At 37.9% G+C, this 13,428-nt stretch overlaps 1 protein-coding gene across 6 annotated transcripts in view; it reads right to left on the reverse strand.

Annotated features, from left to right (window-relative positions):
* Positions 1–13,428, reverse strand: part of LOC127420851 (zinc finger protein 40-like) — an 88,637-nt gene that overhangs the window by 21,806 nt on the left and 53,403 nt on the right. The gene's annotated exons all lie outside the window — the stretch shown is intronic.

Raw genomic sequence — 13,428 nt, forward strand, 5'->3', positions numbered from 1 at the left:
GCAGTAATTAGCAAAATATAAGCCTCAATTAGTAAGTATTTCTAAGATGAAATAAGACAATATACTATATCATTATAATGATATATTACCAATACCTGGGATGCATGACATCAGCAACCATCTCAATCAATGTTTATTTTTTAAATTTCTTTATTATTATATGCATTGGCCTGAATTGAGTTGGTTGATATTGTAAACAAATAATATCAGTTCTTATTTTTAAGAACAGTTCTTATTGTAACAGTATTACAGGTTACAAATATTTTATCCACTTACCATGTTTTCTAGTACATGATGTTTTAATTTAGTTTGAATGTATCTGCTTATTAATAAACACCAGACAAAACAGTATTTATTTATAATATCAGCCATAACATAAAAATAATAATAATAATCGGCCAAGTATATTTCCATATTAGTGCATCCTAAATCATCTCAAAATGAATGTAAATATAAAATAAAAAAATAAAAAAATTGAATCAAATTAACCACACCAAGGTTATCAGGTCATGTATCTTATATGGCCTACTGACCGTTAGGGATCGTTCACACCGAACACGTTCTTGAACAAAAAATAAATAAATACAAATAATAGAAACATAGAAAAAACGATTAAAAATAGCACATAAAAATGCAAAAACATCATTTATTATTCACTAAATAAATAAATGGACATAAAATATTGATTTAAGTTTACAAATAATTCGTAAATTATACAGTTATACTATGTACTGTCATTACGCTATAGGCTACAAAAATAATTTACCACAAAATGCCACCATCGACCAATCAAACTCAAGTATTCAAGAGACATGTACTAATATAATATAGCCTAATTTATAATGTGGAATCTGTGTTTTCTAGGGTATTGCCCTGAACAGAACCTGCATCACTTTCTACCGCTTCTCACAGGGACAGCAGACGTTTCATAATTCATATTCCTCTTCTCTGTGTGGGAGGGATACATGCACACTGAGAATATACCCAATATTGGAATGTTATTACAGATTATTATATAAGACCGGCAAGCACACACACCAACAGAGCAGCCAAAACCAGAACACACTGGCGTGGTGAGTTTCGACCACAAAACCCCGTTACAAAGCATGAGTACACACTGGTTTGCTTTGAAAACAAATGCCTCACTGTGTGGCGAAAACCATAACAAGTGTCGGAAAGAATCCTCGCTCGCTGCAGAGCAGTGAAACTCATGGCAACTGTTCATCACACACTAGATCAGCGTAGCGGGATTGAATAGCAAGAACCGACTGCAGTCTTTCACTGGGTGGAGTTGTGAGAGAGAGAGGGGGATGCCCGGTGACTCAGGTCATTTCATGTTATGCCATAATGAGCGAGATGAAGACACACCCTTGATTAACCCACTCAATCTCACCCACTCCTGCCTCTCTCTCTGCAAACACAATCTGTTACATAAACCAATCTTACCAAGTTCCCTTCAACCCACATCCAGTATCACTCACCACACAAGGCCTGATGAAAACACAGTAACAGGGACAAACAGACATGTATCCATGTAATGCACAACAAAAACTGTTTATTGAAAGAGCAAGATAAACAGCTGATATTAAAGCATCAGAAAGTTTTGCATCAGGAAAGATTTGCTGAAGATAAAACTAAACCCTGTCAAAGGTAAAATCTAAAACAACCTTTCAATAACATTAAAAGTGGAAATAAACTGATACATACACCAAAAACCATATCAACATGATTGCGCTAAACATTATTGGCTAATACAGAACAACAATGCCTGCCCACTTTTTCATCCATCTTGGTTTCAAAGTATTTTTTCCATTCATTTTTTCCATAGGGAGCTTGCAATTTTGTGTGCAATATATATCAGATGGTCAGTAGATGGACTGTGAGCGGTCCATGGGTGTGTCGGCTGTGGATAAAACTAGTGGACAATAAACAGTGCAAGATTCCCAATGGAGGTTTCCTTACCATTTTGGCATTAAGGCACATTTATATAAAGGCATCAAAGAAGAGGACAGGTCATCTGAACCATTAGGCAGAGAGAGAGAGTGAGAGAGAGAGAGAGAGAGAAGGAAGGAGCGCATTGGCCAAGGTCAGCATTGTCCGTGCATCCATGAGGGCTTGCACTTGCTCTATTTCTTCAGAAAGCTAATCTAAACCCTAAGGATGGACACTCCTCTTGTTCCCGCTCTAGTGTCTTCCATTGCATCACATCACTCTTCACTTGTTCTCCTGCCTTTAAACCACCTAAGCTGCACTGCATCACAGCCATCACCAATTATAACACCATCACATTCTGTACTATCATTTGGGGATTTCAGGATGCTGAGTCAACACGGCCATTTATAGGCTTGAACCGATCGGGCCTCGGTCTAACCACACATCCAGAATTAGTCTTCGTACTCTCACCATTCTGAGCAATCATATGGATGCCAGGGATCAGATGGCAACCATTATTTAATGAACCACAAATAGAACCCCCCTACGCCAACTGTCCGACTACGACTGTCCTAGAATTGCTTGGAAGAGATGGTGTTTAGACTTTACAAAAGTCTTGCTTGTAAATGAGTCATTATTACAATACAGATAAAAACAGAACTCTCAAATAAAATCAAAATATTTCGGGGTGAACTAAAGCTTGGTTGAGTGCAGAAGGGTATAGATGTAGGTTCCATTTTCTTAACCGTACACACACAAAAAAAACAACAAAAAAAACAAACAAAAAAAATGCACAATGGCCTCAATGCAAGAAAAGTTGATTGCAAGTTGTTGATGAGGCCTCTTATAGGAAAATCCTTTCCCAAGTTAATTGTGTTGGGTTTCTGTCTTACCAATGAGATTAACCAACATGATTACAGAAGAAATTGACATGCTGCTTCCAAATGTTCATGTACACTGAAATCAACCCCATTCTTCCGAATTACTGACAAATGATATCCCTCATCAGACATTTTTGCATCAATTCAAATGTTTTCACCTTTCCCTAAGGCACTACTGATCTCTGAGACACAACGGAGGTTACAATAAATTTAATTCTTACTCTACTGATGGTTAGGTTTAGGTTTAGGATTGGTTTTAGAAGGATTTGGGGCATTTGGGAGACTAGCTAGACCATCTTAAACCAGCTACTGTAAGACTAGCAGCAACAGTCTTATGCTGGTTTAAGATGGTTTTCAATAGGCAAGAGCCTTTTCAACAGGTTTGAGGCCCAGTTTAGTCACAGTGTTAGACTGCAATGAAGATGTTTCATGCGTAGGTCTTTAGAGACATGACTCTGGTTTCAAAAGACATGCTTTAACCTCAACCAAAAAAAAAAAAAAAAAAAAATTACAATCCGACACCCTGACAGGAAATACACCTCATGACAAAGTGAAAGAAGAACTGAACATTTCAGAAGTAAAACAGTTCAGCACTTGTTGTGCAAAGCACCGAAGTCCAATGAAGATGAAAGAGAATTGAGTAAAAGATTGCAATATGTCATAGTTTTGGATCGAATTCCACTAAACATCTTAAAAATATTGAATCGCAACCCAAATATCGATATAACATTCTATCACGAGGGCCATGTTGATTTCCATCCCTATCTCAATCCTTCTCCAATCTTTTCCCTTCTAACCCTCTATCAAACTCTCCCACACACCTTCTTTCCTCCAATATTTTCCTTCCAAACACAAAATTCAAGACTGTGGACTAAACCAACTCCAAACCCCAGACACAGTTTAACAATTAGCAAGAAATATTGATAACACAACTGCCCACACAGGGGTGTCAAACAAGGACAATAACAGTCTGAGAATTCCCTTAGTTAATGCTGCCATAACAACTGGGAATTCCTAAGCAACTTGTTTCCTTGAAGGAACACATTTTGTTCACCTTGAATGGTCCAGGAGATTTCATTAGATGTTAGTGTATGTGTGCTAATGACACAGAGTCTAATGAAGATTTAATGTGATCCAAGCTCCGGTTATAATGGCCGTAGCGATATGAGCAGCATGGGGATATAAATAATAGTACATGAGTGGGTGGCATTTATGCACATGAACAAATTTTAAATGAGAGTTTAACTGAGTGTACCTGTACCAAAGAGTAGCATAATTAGAAAACTAGCTTCATTTCATGAAAAAATGGCAAGAGCTAGCAAAATCCACTTGTTCCAATCTGAATGGCTGGTTCTATGCAATTTCCAGGAGTCAGGGTGCGCAAGTTTTTTGTGAGGTTTATGACATTGAGTCTATAAAAGATTTTCAAGAGCTGGAGACACAAGTAAACAAGATACACTATATTGCCAAAAGTATTCGCTCATCTGCCTTTAGACGCATATGAACTTAAGTGACATCCCATTCTTAATCCATAGGGTTTAATATGATGTCGGCCCACCCTTTGCAGCTATAACAGCTTCAACTCTTCTGGGAAGGCTTTCCACAAGGTTTAGGAGTGTGTTTATGGGAATTTGTGACCATTCTTCCAGAAGCGCATTTGTGAGGTCAGACACTGATGTTGGATGAGAAGGCCTGGCTCGCAGTCTTCGCTCTAATTCATCCCAAAGGTGCTCTATCGGGTTGAGGTCAGGACTCTGTGCAGGCCAGTCAAGTTCTTCCACACCAAACTCGCTCATCCATGTCTTTATGGACCTTGCTTTGTGCACTGGTGCGCAGTCATGTTGGAACAGGAAGGGGCCATCCCCAAACTGTTCCCACAAAGTTGGGAGAATGGAATTGTCCAAAATCTCTTGGTATGCTGAAGCATTCAGAGTTCCTTTCACTGGAACTAAGGGGCCAAGCCCAGCTCCTGAAAAACAACCCTACACCATAATCCCCCCTCCACCAAACTTCACAGTTGGTACAATACAGTCAGACAAGTACCGTTCTCCTGGCAACTGCCAAACCCAGACTCGTCCATCAGATTGCCAGATGGAGAAGCGTGATTCGTCACTCCAGAGAACGCGTCTCCACTGCTCTAGAGTCCAGTGGCGGCATGCTTTACACCACTACATCCGACGCTTTGCATTGCACTTGGTGATGTATGGCTTGGATGCAGCTGCTCGGCCATGGAAACCCATTCCATGAAGCTCTCTACGCACTGTTCTTGAGCTAATCTGAAGGGCCACATGAACTTTGGAGGTCTGTAGCGATTGACTCTGCAGAAAGTTGGCGACCTCTGAGCACTTACGCTTCAGCATCCGCTGACCTCGCTCTGTCATTTTACATGGCCTACCACTTCGTGGCTGAGTTGCTGTCATTCCCAATCGCTTCCACTTTGTTATAATACCACTGACAGTTGACTGTGGAATATTCACGACTGGACTTGTTGCACAGGTGGCATCCTATCACAGTACCACGCTGGAATTCACTGAGCTCCTGAGAGCGGCCCATTCTTTCACAAATGTTTGTAGAAGCAGTCTGCATGCCTAGGTGCTTCATTTTATACACCTGTGGCCATGGAAGTGATTGGAACACCTGAATTCAATTATTTGGATGGGTGAGCGAATACTTTTGGCAATATAGTGTATCTTGGAGCACACCTGTAGATTTAGTTTTGTTTTAAAGTATGCTTCGTTCCTTTCAAAGTCAGGTGTGGGATATTCCTACTGGATATCTCTGGCTTCCAAACATACAGCGCGTTGTTAAACATTGTGCAAAAGGTCATGTATAAGGAAACAAAACGGCAATGCTAGCATTTGTTATGCAGATGTATGATTATCAACAGAGAAGTTCATTCACATAGAAAGTTAATTCGCATTAAAAGTGTTTTCGTTAATTGCATACATCTTCCTAGGTGCTGCCATATTTGCATGATGTCATTCAACCTACAATCAAAATTCTAGTTTTATGACGTTTATATAAACATAAATGACTATTATATAAACAGAGCGGAAGAGAGAGAGAGAAAGCGAGAGAGAGAGAGAGAGAGAGAGAGAGATTGAAAAAGATCTGTAACATGATTTGTCTAAACAAAATAATAGATGAGATATTTTTGGAGGACAATCTATTATCATTTTATCTAATCTACAATGGCAAAGTCTTCACTGTTTACAGCATCATCCAGTTTTCCTATGTGTAGCAGATGTAGTCAGCAGTGGTTGCCGCAGTGTTACGCAGCTATTAGTTTTACACACCACGTGTTTTGACAAATAACAGAGTGGGTGTCAAAAGGTTAAAGTAATTTTCCTGATAGTGTAGGATTTATGGCATACTCGGGTTGACTGCTTGTTAACTACACTCACACACACACACAAGAAGAAAGTGAGGACACTGTGCCGGAACCTGATATTAGGCAACAGTGGATCGCTAAATGAGTGTGAAATGTACACACACTCAACACACACACAACCATGTGTGTTTTTGCCGTGTTGCACATGACCAAGGTGTGATCAAACCAGACAGCATCTGCTTTAATGTCATACTGTGGGAATCACATTGGCTAAAGAATATTATGCAACCTATAAACCTTTACGTCTCCTGTCATGCACACAAACCAAGATGAAAACAACACAGAAAGAGCAACACACAAACAAAAGATAAGCCAATTAAAACACGCCTGACCTCTAGAGTAAGGATTTTTTTCTGTTGGCCCGGTCATGACAGTAGTTCATATTTGTACTTGCCCTGACAAAAAAAAAAAAAAAAAATTTATTTATATGTGCCAGGAAAAAAAATCAAAATATTTGAGATTTAAATATTTTTATGTAAATAATTAAAAATAAGTATTTATATTTAATATGCATTACTTACAATCAATATCTTATATTTATATAAAATGTTATATACTGTTTTTAGTGTGTTATATTATATTTCATTATTATATATTTGAATATTTCTTAAATATTTTATATAATTATATTTATTGTATATTTCATTAATAATGTATACATATGATTTTTTATATTTTATTTAAATATTCAGTTTTATTTCATTTTTAGCATATATTTATATTCAGTATTTAAGTAAAATATTTATATTTTAAAATGATCCCCTTTATCACTGTACATTTTGCCATTGCAGTGTTAAGGCTATATCATGATTTCAAGCTCGATTACATTCCTACAGAGCCATCTAGCACTCTGCACATGCGTCAAGCACTAGGAAGTGTAATCGAGCTTGAAATCACGATCGTGCCTGAAGACTAAAATGGCAACATGTACAGTGAAAAAGGGGTTAATTTTTGGTCTGTTCTCACCCTAAACCAACTGGATCTCTTCAGAAGACATAGATTAAACCACTGGAGTCATATGGATTACTTTAATGTTGCCTTTATCTCCTTTTTGGAGCTTCAAATTTCTGGTCATCATTCACTTGCATTTTATGGACCTACAGAGCTAAAAATCTAAGTTTGTGTTCAGCATCAGAAAAAAAAAAAAGTCATACACATCTGGGATGGCATGAGGATGAGTAAATGATGAGCACCGCCAATCAAATAAACTGATATGGGTTAAATGAGCTGTTTCAGTAATTTATGTGATTTACTTGTACTTTTGATACTTAAGTAAATTTAATACTTAATACTAAATGTAATACTTTTACTTAAGTAGTTTTCTCATGAAAATGCTACTTTAAGTTTTACTTGAGTCAGTTTTCATGAAGGTATCTTTACATTTACTTAAGTATGACGAATGGACACTTTATATACAACACTGCAGTGAATTGGAGAACAGGACAAATATTATTTTTGCATTCCTATTGGCTCCAACAGCAAAAGAAAAAGTCCACTGTTATGTTTCCACGACTTTCCAAAAGAGTGAGAAAAAAAAAGGGAGAGATAGATTACAGCTGTTAGAAGAAACAAAATATGGTGAATTTACTGTAACTCAGAAGCTGTATTTGAAACCCCATCACGGCAGTGTTGACTTTTTGTGATACAAATGTATATAATGTAATAATTTGAAATTAAACAAAAAGTAAATTAAGGCTGAAATGCATCACAGTCTGTGAAAAGGATTCCTAAAGATTTAACTACTATAGCCGCTTGTTTCCAGTGTTGCGTGTAATCTGGTTACAAAGTAATAATCAAATTACTTTAAGTAAAAAAAGTAGTGTAACATTACATTTGATTATTGTGTAATCAAATTACAATTACTGACTTTATATTATGTTAATTGCTTTTAAGTACATGGGTTACACATATTTCTAAAAAATGATATTACTTCAAATAATAATTAACATAAAATAATATTGTTTTTTATTAATATTAATATAAAGTAAATATTTATTTATATTATTTATTTATATACATTTCAGACATGAATTATCAAAGTCAAGTCAAGTCAAAATTTATTTCTATAGCACATTTAAAAGCAACAGAGTTGCGCCAAATTGCTGTACAATAAAACGTTGAACATATAAAAAGAAAGCATTAAAGGAAAACATGCAGCGTACAAAATATATACACATTAAATAAAATACAATCAGAAAACATCAACATAAAACACTTAAACTAATCTTAATCAAAAACCAGAAAGAACAAATAAGATTTAAGAGCTGATTTAAAACTGGCTAGTGAAGGAGCAAACCTCACATTTACGGGCAGACTGTTCCAAAGTTTAGGTGCTGCAGCAGAGAAGGCCCGACCACCCTTAGTTTTACAGTGACAACGTGGGACGGTTAAGAGAAGCTGATTACTAGACCTAAGTGCTCTTTGGGGAGAGTAAGGAATCAGAAGGTCACTAATGTATTTTGGTGCGACACCAGATAAAGCCTTGGTCACAAAAACAGCAATTTTAAAATCAATTCTAAACTTTATAGGAAGCCAATATAAAGTCGCTAAAATGGGAGAAATGTGATCCCTCCTTTTTGTTCCGGTAAGAAGTCTCGCTGCAGCATTTTGGACACTTTGCAGGCGAGAGATCGCAATCTGAGGCAGGCCACAATATAGGGAATTACAGTAGTCCAGGTGTGATGTTATGAGTGCATGGATTACAGTCTCCAAATCTTTCGGGGGTAGAAACTGTTTTAATTTCGCATCTCAGATGAAAGAAACTGCCCTTTACCACTGTACTGATTTTTTTCTCAAAATTTAGTGACGAATCAAATGTAACCCCAAGATTTCTTACATGAGGTTGAACACTGGCAGAAAGAGAACCTAAATTAAAAACAGATGGAGACCTGGAGGGGCCTAAAATCAGAATTTCGTTTTTGCTTTCGTTTAATTGCAAAAAATTATTAGCCATCCAACATTTGATCTCCTCAAAACAGTCGCAAAGCGCGTCCAAAGGATAACTACTATCAGTTTTAGCTGGTAGGTAAAATTGTGTATCGTCAGCAGAGCAGTGGTAGGAGATCTTATACTTCTTAAAAATGGCACCCAAGGGGAGCATATAAAGTGAAAAGAGAAGAGGGCCTAAAATGGACCCTTGGGGCACAATTGGGAAGAAGAAAACTTCCCAATGCTCACTGAGAAGGTTCTATCTTTGAGGTAAGAGGCCAGCCACTGTAGGGCAACACCCTGAATACCCACCAGCTTTTCCAACCGATGTAACAGAATACTATGATCGATTGTATCAAATGTAGTGCTTAAATCCAACAAGACAAGCACCGCATATGAACCAGTATCGAGAACTTGCAACAGATCATTGCTGACCTTCAACAGTGCGGTTTCCGTACTGTGCATTGATCTAAAACCCGACTGAAAAGTATCTAAAATATTGGACATACTGATATAAGAACTCAACTGACGATACACAACTCTCTCTAAAAGCTTTGAAATAAAAGGCAATTTGGAGATAGGTCTGAAATTGCTAAGGATAGATGGGTCAAGATGGGGTTTCTTAAGCAGAGGCTGAACCACAGCATGTTTAAAACTAACAGGTACAACTCCATTTGCTAGAGAACTGTTAATAATGGCTGTTACAGCCAGGCACAAGGTCACAAACACTTCCTTGAAAAGACGAGTTGAAATGACATCGGACTCACAGCTGGAGCATTTAGCCTTTGAAACCATATCAGCTAGCTGAGCAGAGGTAACTGGATGAAAACAAGTTAGCAAATCTGTTGGTGAACACATCAAAGGGGGATCATATGTTGATGGCTTAAATGGAAGCCTTGATCTCCAAGACTTTAATATCAACATTTTTTAAAAAGTTCTCACAGGTTTCCCTAGATGGAACAAGAGAAGGGGCTGGTAAGGGATTTAGCACTGAATCAATTGTCTTAAACAGCATTCTCGGTCGGTTAGCATTTTCAGTGATGAATTATGTTTATACATACGTCTGTTTGCCTTTTTGTTACAGCTGAAGAGTCACTAAAAGTCACAGTAATAGAGAAACGTGTGGTGTGGAGTGTATGATGACAGCAACGACCAAGGAGGAAATATAGACATTATTTTGAATTTACTGAGCGGAAAAACAAAAACCTTTCTGTGAAAAGTGTTTTAGAAAGTAACTTAAAGTAAAGTAATCAGTATTGTGATTCCTTTCCCCATGAACATTTCTCCATTTTTGAGTAACTTTCCCAACACTCTTTGTTTCAAACATTTAAAATTCGTCAGAAGAATATGCAGAGCAGAAGGTACTACACACAGCAAGGAACAGGACAAGATCTGGCAGATTTTCCCACATTTTACCCTTTTCGTTGGTTTTTGGAATAATCTGAATCCTACGTTTATTACTTCACCGTGACTGGGCAGACCAAGGTTTGTTGATTTTTAAATGTAGGTGGTTATGTATTTCGAGTGGCGAATTCTCAGGGCCAGCAAAGCCTTCTCTGCTGGCATAACATGCCTAATAAATAAATATTTTTTTCATCCTTTTATTGTCATTCACCTTTTGTCTATGTATTGTTAATCGCTTTCCACAACTAATTCATCTATAAATGAATAGGGCAAAACGAAAAGTTTATCTAATCAGAATTTATTCCTTGACGTTTACAAGCAAAGTTTGATGGCTGTTTCACAATTCTAATGTCAGATTGTCAGATTCATCAGCTAGTCAGATTGATTTATTTGTTCTTGGTGGGTGTAGTATTTTAGATAAGTCCCAGTCAAGGCCTTCTATCTGGCCTTGAGTGACGCAATCACGCTTTAAGTAATGTACGTAATTCGAAAGCGAAGAGCGCGAGATCAAGATGGAGACGTCTGTCATCACTGCCGTTATCGCATTGAGAAAGAGATCCTTATAGATTAATAAATCGAGACGTTCTGTAATTAATTAAACAGGAAAGGAGGGCTGACTTTCACTTCAAGTAAACTGGTAAGTGCTTTTTGCTTTGTTATAGCAACATCAAGAGTTTTCAGTGTAAATTAGAATGTCTTGCACATTTAGTGAAATGTATTGCAAGCAACATTTAAATCACAAATATTATCAGATAGCTTTTTCCAGGTATTATAGACCTTCTTGGTAGATTCATATAAAAATTATGATTTTTGAATGTCAGTTCGAGAGATGTATCCAACTCTTTATTTAATAATATATTTCACTAGACAATCATGCTGTAGTTAAGATTAGGCTTGCTTGTGGCATGAATTGCACTGAAGGCCTATACTTAAAATGCATGAGCCACCACTGTGTATTTCCCTGTTTGGTGCCAGAATCTTGCAAAAGTTTGGAAAAAGCCAAGTTTCAATAAACAGTCTTTTAGGACTGCCAAGGAAGTTTTTAGTTCAGAAATCAACCGTAAGTTTATAGTAAAATGAACTCCACTTTCAAAAGATCAAGGTAAATTTGTTAGGGAGCAGTCTAACTGGCTAAACAACCTACAACAGAAAACATAAGGAACACTAGTGGATGATAAACAACAGCTGAACTCAAGGTCTACAATGGAAAACCATGTAAATGACCATCCTCCAGTCCTGAAAGGCCCATAACAAGAGTTCAAAGGGTTTGCGAGGTTTCCTTACAAGAAACGCCGATGGGCCTAAACCTCCAATCAGCATGCAGGAGACAAACAAGGAAGCCACTTACCAGAAGCCGAGTCAGTAACCTTCCCCTCCTTATTACTGTCAGAGCCCACAGACCAACACAAACAAACAAACATAAACACACACACTTCACTGCAAGATTCTGCAGTGTCTGAGAGTCACTTACACAATCTTCAATCTTTACTAGCTGTATCATAAGTTACTGTCCAAACCTCCTCTTTTTTTCACTGTTTTATAATTAGTAACCTTTCCTCCTCATTTCAACTGTATTTGCAAACAGTTCAGTAAACATATTTTCCAGCTGCCAAATAGACGCTAGCGCACAGAAGTCGCGTTTGCCTTAAGAGGTGACCATGGCAACTAGGGCTGGGTATTGATACAGATTTTGATACAAAAAAGTAGAAGTGTTTTGTTTAAAAAGTGTTTTAGATAATTTACGTTTAGCTGTGATAGTCATGCCAAATGGCAACTTATGTTGCGTGAGACGAACCTCAACAGACTGCTCCCTGTAAAAAATAATGAAAATTAATTTTAAAGAGTCAACAACCCCTAAAACTCACTTTGCATGTGTGCTCCAAAAACCTTTTAAAAGGTTATCTTTCTAGGTGTTTTCTCCTAATAACAGCAGCACTTTTAGGGAGGAATGATGAGTTATTGTGAGTGTGTGTTGATGATTCTTCAGTCAGTGGTGGAGAACAGCACACTATTGATAAGCAGTATTATTCTGAGCCTGAGGATGTTCTTAATAATGCATGGCAATGAAGAGATGGCTGGAATCAAAAAGAGGGAGAGAGACGGAGAAGGAGAGAAACATAAAAAGAAACAGTTTCAAACGGTTTAAAATGCAGAGCTAAAGGAATTGTGCTGGGTGAATGAGGTCAAGAGTGATTTTAACATCCCTTTTCATCACTCTGGATGTGTACAGTTCTAGCAGGGTGTGAAGGAGAGCGCCAATAATCCTCTCAGCAGTCCGAACTATCCTTTGAAGTCTTCTGATGTCTGACTTGGTAGCTGGACCAAACCAGACAGTTATAGAAGTGCAGAGGACAAACTTAATGACTGCTGAGTAGAACTGTATCAGCAGCATCTGTGGCAGGTTGAACTTCCTCAGCTGACGAAGGAAGTACAACCTCTGTTGGGCCTTTTTCAAAATCGAGTCTATGTGGGTCTCCCACTTTAAGTCCAGCTGTTCAACTTCTGTATGCAGACTCATCGTCATCTTGGATGAGGCCGATGACTGTAGTGCCGTCTGCGAACTTCAGGAGCTTGACAGAGGGGTCCTTGGCAGTGCAGTCATTTGTGTACAGAGAGCATACATCCCTGGGGGGCACCAGTGCTGATTGTACATGTGCTGGAGGTGAATTTCCTCATTCTCACTAGCTGCTGCCTGTCCGTCAAAAAGCTGGTGATCCACTGACAGATAGAGGCAGGAACAGAGAGCTGGGTTAATTTAGTCCATAGGAGAGCGAGGTTGATGGTGTTAAAAGCCGAACTGAAGTCAACAAATAGCATCCTTGCATAAGTCCCTGGTCTGTCTAGATGTTGAAATATGTAATGCAGTCCCATATTGACTGCATAATCCACAGA

Source organism: Myxocyprinus asiaticus, chromosome 30 (genome assembly GCF_019703515.2).
Source record: "Myxocyprinus asiaticus isolate MX2 ecotype Aquarium Trade chromosome 30, UBuf_Myxa_2, whole genome shotgun sequence".
In the NCBI taxonomy this organism is placed as follows: domain Eukaryota; kingdom Metazoa; phylum Chordata; class Actinopteri; order Cypriniformes; family Catostomidae; genus Myxocyprinus; species Myxocyprinus asiaticus.